Here is an 8,068-nt window from a genome sequence, read left to right as displayed (position 1 = left end):
TTAATCTCAGCACCTGGGAGGCAGAGAGGCAGAGAGGCAGAGAGGCAGAGAGGCAGAGAGGCAGAGAGAGGCAGAGAGAGGCAGGCAGAGAGGAAGGCAGAGAGAGGCAGGCAGAGAGGAAGGCAGAGAGGCAGGCAGAGAGGCAGGCAGAGAGGCAGGCAGAGAGGCAGGCAGATCTCTGAGTTCAAAGCCAGCATGATCTACAGAGTGAGTTCTAGGATAGCCAAGGCTACAGCTACACAGAGAGATCCTGTCTCAAAAAACCAAAAACCAAACCAAAACAAAAAACTCTAAGCACCATAAAAAGCTGCACCTGGGCCAGTCTTGTCTTTGTAGGTGTCATTTCCTCTAAGCTGTTGTAGACTGAAGAGCTAGTTTCAAGTTGTGCAGTCCTGGAGTTTAATGCTTAAATAATAATAATTTAAAAAAAAAACCTAATAAAGGAGTTGTTTTAAAACCAGTCTGGGCTCTTCATGGTGTATTTGTTTAACATGAAATGTGTCACTACGCACACTTGAGGAGAGATCCTTCAAGAACAAAGACTCAATGTTTCAGTTGGAAAATTTCCTCAGCTTAAAAGTGGAGCTTTTATGGGAATGTTTATCCTGTAGGGATGGGCTATGAACAGACAGAAGAAATATCACCATGTTAGTGCTATTCAAAGGAAATAGTCATGCGTTTGCATGGTAGCCTCCCTTTTCTAAGTAAGTATATGGAATGGCAAAGACACATCAGAAATTTTATGAGACCAATGGTACTGAATCTCAGCCTGGTCTGTCTGCATCTCATGCACAAGACTGGGGGACCTGAAAATCTGTGGGACAGGACTGGATTCTGACATACTCCTCCCTGTGTGTGTGTGTGTATCTGATGTTCATGCATGTGGTATCAGAGGACAAAGTCTACAATTTGCCTGGTGCTCACCAGTTCAACTAGACTGTCTGACCAGCAAGACAAAATGTCTCTATCTCCCCAGCACAGGGATTCCAAGTGCATACCATCATGTTTGGATTGAGTTCTGCCAAATAACCCTATTTATGGGGTACAGTGCTAAACAAAGAATCTCAACTGAACAATACCGAATGGCTGAGAAGCACCGAAAGAGATGTTCAGCCTTCTTAATCACCAGGGAAATGCAAATCAAAACAACCCTGAGATTCCACCTCACACCAGTCAGTATGGCTAAGATCAAAAACTCAGGTGACAGCAGATGCTGGCAAGGACGTGGAGAAAGAGGAACTTCTCCATTGCTGGTGGGACTGCAAGATGGTACAACCACTCTGGAAATCAATTTGGTAGTTCCTCAGAAAATTGGANATAGTACTACCTGAGGACCCAGCTATACCATTCCTGGGCATATACCCAGAAGATGCTCCAACATGTAATAAGGACACAGGCTCCACTATGTTCAAAGCTGCCTTATTTATAATAGCCAGAAGCTGGAAACAACCCAGATGTCCCTCAACAGAGGAATGGATACAGAAAATGTGGATACAGAAAATGTGGTACATTTACACAATGGAGTACTACTCAGCTATTAAAAACAATGACTTCATGAAATTCTTAGGCAAATGGATGGAACTAGAAAATACCATCCTGAGTGAGGTAACCCAATCACAAAAGAACACACATGGTATGCACTCACTGATAAGTGGATATTAGCTCAAAAGCTCGGAATACCCAAGATACAATTCACAGACCAAATAAAGCTCAAGAAGAAGAAGACCAAAGTGTGGGTGCTTCGGTCCTTCTTAGAAAGGGGAACAAAATACTCATCAGAGGAGATACAGAGACAAAGTGTGGAGCAGAGGCTGAAGGAAAGGCCATCCTGAGACTCCCCACCTGGGGATCCGTCCCATATACAGTTACCAAGCCCAGACACTGTTGTGGATGCCAACATGAGCTTGCTGACAGGAGCCTGATATAGCTGTCTCCTGAGAGGCTCTGCCAGTGCCTGGCAAATACAGAGGTGGATGCTCTCAGCCAACCATTGGACTGAGCACAGGTTCCCCAATGGAGGAGCTAGAGAAAGGACCCAAGGAGTTGAAAGGGTTTGCAGTCCCATGGGAGGAACAACAATATGAACCAACCAGTACCCCCAGAGCTCCTAGGGACTAAAACACCAAGCAAAGAGTACACATGGAGGGACTCATGGCTCCCGTTGCATATGTAGCAGAGGATGGCCTTGCTGGGCATCAGTGGCAGGAGAGGCCTTTGGTCCTGTGAAGGCTCGATACCCCAGTGTAGGGGAAGACCAGGGCCAGGAAGCAGGAGTGGGTGGGTTGGTGATCAGGGGGAGGGAGGATGGGATAGGGGGGTTTTGGATGGGAAACCAGGAAAGGGGATAACATTTGAAATGTAAATAAAGATAATATCTAATAAAAAGAAAAAATGTGGGTTCTGAAGACTGAGTTGAGGTTCTGATGATTGCATGGCAAGCACTCTACAGAGAATGCCATCCCTCTAGCCTTCATAACTCACTTAAAAAGATATTTTATTTGTACATATGGGTCTCTCTCTCTCTCTCTCTCTCTCTCTCCTCTCCCACACACACATACACATTCACACACACATGCTGCACACACACGCACTCAGACACGTAGTCACATGCACACAGATGCACACACACACACACACATGCACACACACACACACACACTCACACACACAGTCACACACACACACACACACACACACACAAATGAAGACAAAACAGCACCAGAATCAGGTTAGTCTGGGTTCTTGGTGTTCTGACTTTAACCAGTGAGTAAGGGCGGTACTTTGTTAGAAGTTTTGTGGCAAAGATCTCATGATTTAGCTTTTTCTTAGATAGTTGTAGCACAAGATGCTCTTGGTATTGAGAATGTCCATCAAGCCACCTAATCCCACCCATTTTCATTCTTACTCTCCCCGCCACAAACCTGAGTGTGTGCGTGTGTGTGCACATTACATGCATATGTCAGGGTGTGCCTTCACACACATGGAGGCCAGAGGTCACTGTTGAATGTCTCCCTCAGTTGCTTCTTCATTTTATTTTGAGGCAGAGTCTCTCACTGAAGCTAGCACTCATCAGCTGGCATGACTGGCTGGCCAGCAGGCTCCTGCATCCTTTTATCTTTACCTCCCCAGTGCTGGGACTGCAGGAGCATGTCTGTCCCTTACTTGTTTTTCTATGTGGGTGTTGGGGCGTCTACCCTCGAGTCCTCATGTCTGTATGGCTGACCATCTCCCCAGCCCACCTTTTGAGTTTAACTTTCCTTCTTTCTCTTGTCGAACCGCAGTTGGGCAGAGAATTCTCAAGGGAGCAGAGAATATCCCCAGTGAGACAGGGTACGGTGTGACTGTGACAGAGCCCAACACCGGTTTATCTTCCTCTCGTACTGCCCTCGTACTGTTGCCTTTAAAATAAGTTTACTGGGCTTGGGGAGATAGCTCAGGCAGTAAAGTGCTTGCCATGTAAATAAGAAGGTCTGAGTTTGACCCCAGAACCCAGAGTCATGGAGTCACATGCTTAAAATCCCAGCACTGTCAGCATTGACAGGTAGATCCCTGAGGCCCATCTCCGGGGGAGCCCCAGGCCAGTGAGAGACCCTGTCTCAAAAACCAAGGTGGGTGGTGCTTCTAGAGCTGTATTCCAGTCTCCACATGCACGAATATCCATGTCCTCATGCATTTGAGCACACAAGTGAACTTCCCCATGAACATGAACACATATAATCAGAAATAATTTAGAATGAGTCTGTTGTTTGAAATAACTATAGATTAGCAGGAAAGATACAACAATATAAAGTTCCCATATGCCCTTCATTCAATTTATTGTTTGAAATAACTATATATTAACAGGAAAGATACAACAATATAGAGTTTCTAGATATATCCTTCATTCAGCATCCCATGACTCTATAAGCAGAACTATCTGCCAAAGCTAAAAAAAAAATTAAAGCTGGGATAATAGCAAAATTAAGTAGACTATATTTAGGTTTCCAGGTTCCTCACTCTGGGCTTATTCATGATCAAGGTGAGGGAGCTGCAGGCAGGTGGGCTGAGAGATCAGGCAATAACAAGATGGGTTTATGGGACAGCCCAGAAGTCCAAGGTCCCTGCCACACCCACAGCTTCCTCCTAGGGAAAGGATCTCAGTTCTTCCCCATTTCAACTGTGGGTGCCAGAGAAGTTGGGCTAACACACAGTGAGACCCAGTGCTGTCACCTGAAACCCATAAGGTTTTCTAGGCATCCCAAGGGCAATCAAAGCAATGGGCCAGGCAAAAGGGAACTTGATCTCCAAGGTCGACCTGGTCTCCATGGTGATGGAAGCAAGCCAACAAGAGCCTGTTCCTCCCTAGGTGAAGAATGGACACGTGTGCCCCAGTTATCTAGAGTCCAGCAAGGGTATGCCTGTGTCTGTGACACCCAGCCATACACCAGTGGAGTAGATGCTCTGGGAAATGGGTTTACTTCTTGGTTCAAACAAGTCAGTTCTGGTGCTCACCCTTTAATCAACAGCTAAACACTTCAGCGAGTCTGGATTCTGGGGCGGGACCTCATTAACCCACATCATTAAAGTGGTCTGATTTCTCTCAGCAGTGGCTGGTTTAGGCATGGGCCAGAGGGACGGGGAGGGGAGATGCAGCCTCAGAGAGGAGCAGCAGCACGATGGATGCTCTGCTACAGCTTTCGTCATTCACAGCAAGAGACTCAAAGATGAAGTGCCTTCGCATCCTGAGTGTGGGCCACGATGTGCCTAGATGTGCTGTCTGCAGCTTTGGCATCTACCCTGTGAATAGAAACAATGAGAGAGAGAGTGACAAGAACTGAGCTCTTCCGTGACATCACTAGTCACTAGTCAGTGTGGACACACTTGCCTTAGGACTTGCGGATAAGCTAAGTTGATTTGGGTTTTCTGTTACTTGAGGTTACAAAGAGTCTTCCAGGGCCAGGAGACCTGTGTGTGGCCTGGGGATCTGAAGTCCACAGCCCCATGCTGAATTCCCTCCTGGTCCTGGCTCATCACTGAGCTCGGTACAGTAGTTCCAATGCAGCCATTAAAAGAAAGAAAGAAAGAAAGAAAGAAAGAAAGAAAGAAAGAAAGAAAAGAAAGAGAAAAAAAAACCTTTAGTGGCTTAAATCAAAACACATTGATTCTCTAACTATTTAGAGTTCAAAAATCTGAGACTTAATGTGCTGGCAAGGCTTCCTTCGAAGCTTCTGGAAAATCTGATTGCTCTCTATCTCAGCTGCATTCCTTTTTCCCTTCTGTGAGGACCTTGCATCTGCAAGGTGCATCTCCAGTCCCTTAGTCCATCTGCAGAGTTCCTTTCCCCTGTAAGGCAGACTCTTCAAGGGCATTAGGGACTGGTATCTTTGTAAGCTAGTGTTCGGTTTAAGATCTCCTTAATCAATCTGAGTGTCCCCCTCCTGGCTTCATAGAAGCTGGTAGTTTTTTGTGGTGTGTCTTCCCAGGCTCAATTGGTGTGAGTCCCAGCCAGCCCCAGCACACTTAGATTTTCCATCAACAAGCTTTGGAGGTAGGCTCTGCTTGGATCTAGTGTCTGCTCCTTCCAGCAGCCGTGGAGGTGGATGGAGATGGATGCCGTGCATGCAGAGTGAACTACTTCAAAGTTGAGAGAAATGGGGGCCTTATGTTTCTTCATAGGAGGGAAGTAGAAAAAGATGTTGTGGATGGAGATCCCAGATGGTTTAGATGGGCTTAGCTTTTCCTCAGAAGCTCTTTGCTTTGAGGGCCTTCACTGACGTCAGAGCTCCCATAAGTCGGAGCAATCACGGGTGTGTGGGCCTCTCTCAGGGAGGCAGAGCTTTGGAGTTGTCCTCCAAGATCGACCGTCCCCTGACCTGTTTCTCATCCCTTCTTCTTTGGCTGGATTTGTGCTGTGAAGAATCCAAGAGTTGTGCTGGCCAGCCTCCTTCTCCAGGCCTCAAGCTGGGCTTTAAGACTGGGCCAAAGGATCTCAGAGACAAAGCACAAGTGTATCTCCCATGTCTCAGCCCTGAATGCATCACTACTTGATCCTCTGCTTTTGTCTTTGCATTGGGTGACTGTAAAAAGAGGGGCTGAGAGCTTATGGTTGGAAGAGGGGTACAGCAAAGAAATCTATGGAGTCAGAAGCTACAAGACTCACGCATTCTACACATTGACAATACCAACTCTGACCCCAGAACAGGATATAGAGGGAGAAGATACTATGTTGCAAACCTCTTCTACACCCAGCTGGGATCTTTGCTCCCTGCTGCTGAGGTCTCAGCAAACCCCATGCTGTCTTCTTCACTCCTCACCACTGCTTTCTCCTCTGGTGTAAGGCCCTGGGTGAGATGATGTCACCCCCCACCAGGTCACACCAATCTGTGGCTCAGACTTGAAGAGCACAGGATCCTAAATCTTCCTGAAGAACACATCCCTTCTTAGAGGGGAAAGCGGTAGCCTCCTTCTGGTGTTCCAGATTCTGGTGGTCGGAGTATTCAGTAGCCGACAGAGGAGGACAGAAGGGAAGCTACAAGAGCGCTTTTCTAGGATAAGCTGCGTGGGTGGTGGCATCAGAAGCTGATATGGTCACCACCAGCCCTGAGTGAGTATGACGCAAGCTTGTGAGCTTCTCCATTGTACTAGGACCAAGGCTCACATTTTGAGGTTACAGAATCTATGCCCACCCCTACTTCAATGGAAGCCATGCAGGTCATGTGACAGAACATGCTTTGGAAAAGAACCTTATACTCAAGGGAGTGCGTGACATTCATGTCCCTCAACCGCCGACAAATCTCTTCAGCTTACCACACATGTAATTAGTGCGAGGAGACCTCCGGGAAGTCTTAGGATCCTCAGACATAGCCCTAAGTGAAGAGACAACACATTCTGGCATAGTTTGAATATTTGTCAGTGTTGATGGTCAGACATTATCCTGGGCTTGTGAGTGAGTCACGCTGAGTGTCTTTATCAAGAGCGGCTTGAGGGACCACTGAGGAGTTCCCAGGGATACAGGGTTTGAGTCATCCAATGTGAGCCACAGGTGACAATTTCATTCAGTTTCAGGCAGAGTGCAGCAAACAGAGCAAAGGAGACGCAACCTATGAGATGCTGCGGTGAAGTTTCAACAGCAGGGATGTCTCTGTTTCCCTTCAATGCAGCAAGTAGCTAGAGAGTGCAGGCTCTGCAGAGCCTTCCCTGGGGAAGAGCAGGCAGTGCTGAGGGGCAGCTGGGTTTTCCCTGAGCCAAGAATGGAAGCAGGCACAGGCATCCACAGCGAGACTTTATAGGAGGCAGCTGGAGAGGCGGCCAACTTCTGGAGCTCTGTAAAGGGAAGCTGGGAGTATCGGATGTCTTAGCTCAGCGGGAGGCCATTGTGTCCACACTGTCCATGGGCCAGGGAGGCTGGATACTCGATGCACGTGTAAGAACTGAAGATATGAAGGCCTAAAGGAATTCCCTCCTAGCCAAGAAAATACGAAATCATTTTATCAGTCTGAGTTTCTAGCTGCAAGCAAAAGCAAATGATCACACAGCTAATGGGACAGGGCAGGGCTAATGAGCAAGACAGTGGGGCTGCTCACAGGGTTCCAGGGTCACTCTGTACCTTTCTGGAAGTTGTACAGCCGGGGTGGGGGGCATCCTAGCCCCTGACAGCAAACCCACACAGCGAGGATACCTTCCTCTGCTGTAGCAGCCACTGTGGCACTCCCTAGACCCTGGCCTCACTGCTGCTATGGCTACAACTGCCTCTCTCTGGAACAGTATGTGCAGGGCAGGGAATCAAGAAGGGGTGTTTCTTGGAAGGGGCAGAGGCAGTTTACCTTCTCCCCAGCAAAGAAACTAGAGACGTCAAGGGATGGAGGCTAATTAATTGTGTTTATTTAAGATATAGAATTGAAGATGCATGATGCAGGAAATGATTGCATGCAAGTATACATCGCAAAGTGATTGCTACAATCAAATTAGTTAACCCACCTGCCTCTTAATGGCTGTGGGTGTGCTACCTTGTTAGGTACAATTAAAACAAGCACTAAGAAACCAAGGGTGGTGTCACAAGCCATTAAATCCAGCCCTCAGGAGGTAGAGG

Source organism: Mus caroli, chromosome 14 (genome assembly GCF_900094665.2).
Source record: "Mus caroli chromosome 14, CAROLI_EIJ_v1.1, whole genome shotgun sequence".
NCBI classification, from domain to species: domain Eukaryota; kingdom Metazoa; phylum Chordata; class Mammalia; order Rodentia; family Muridae; genus Mus; species Mus caroli.
Note: the sequence above shows the minus strand (reverse complement) of the source record.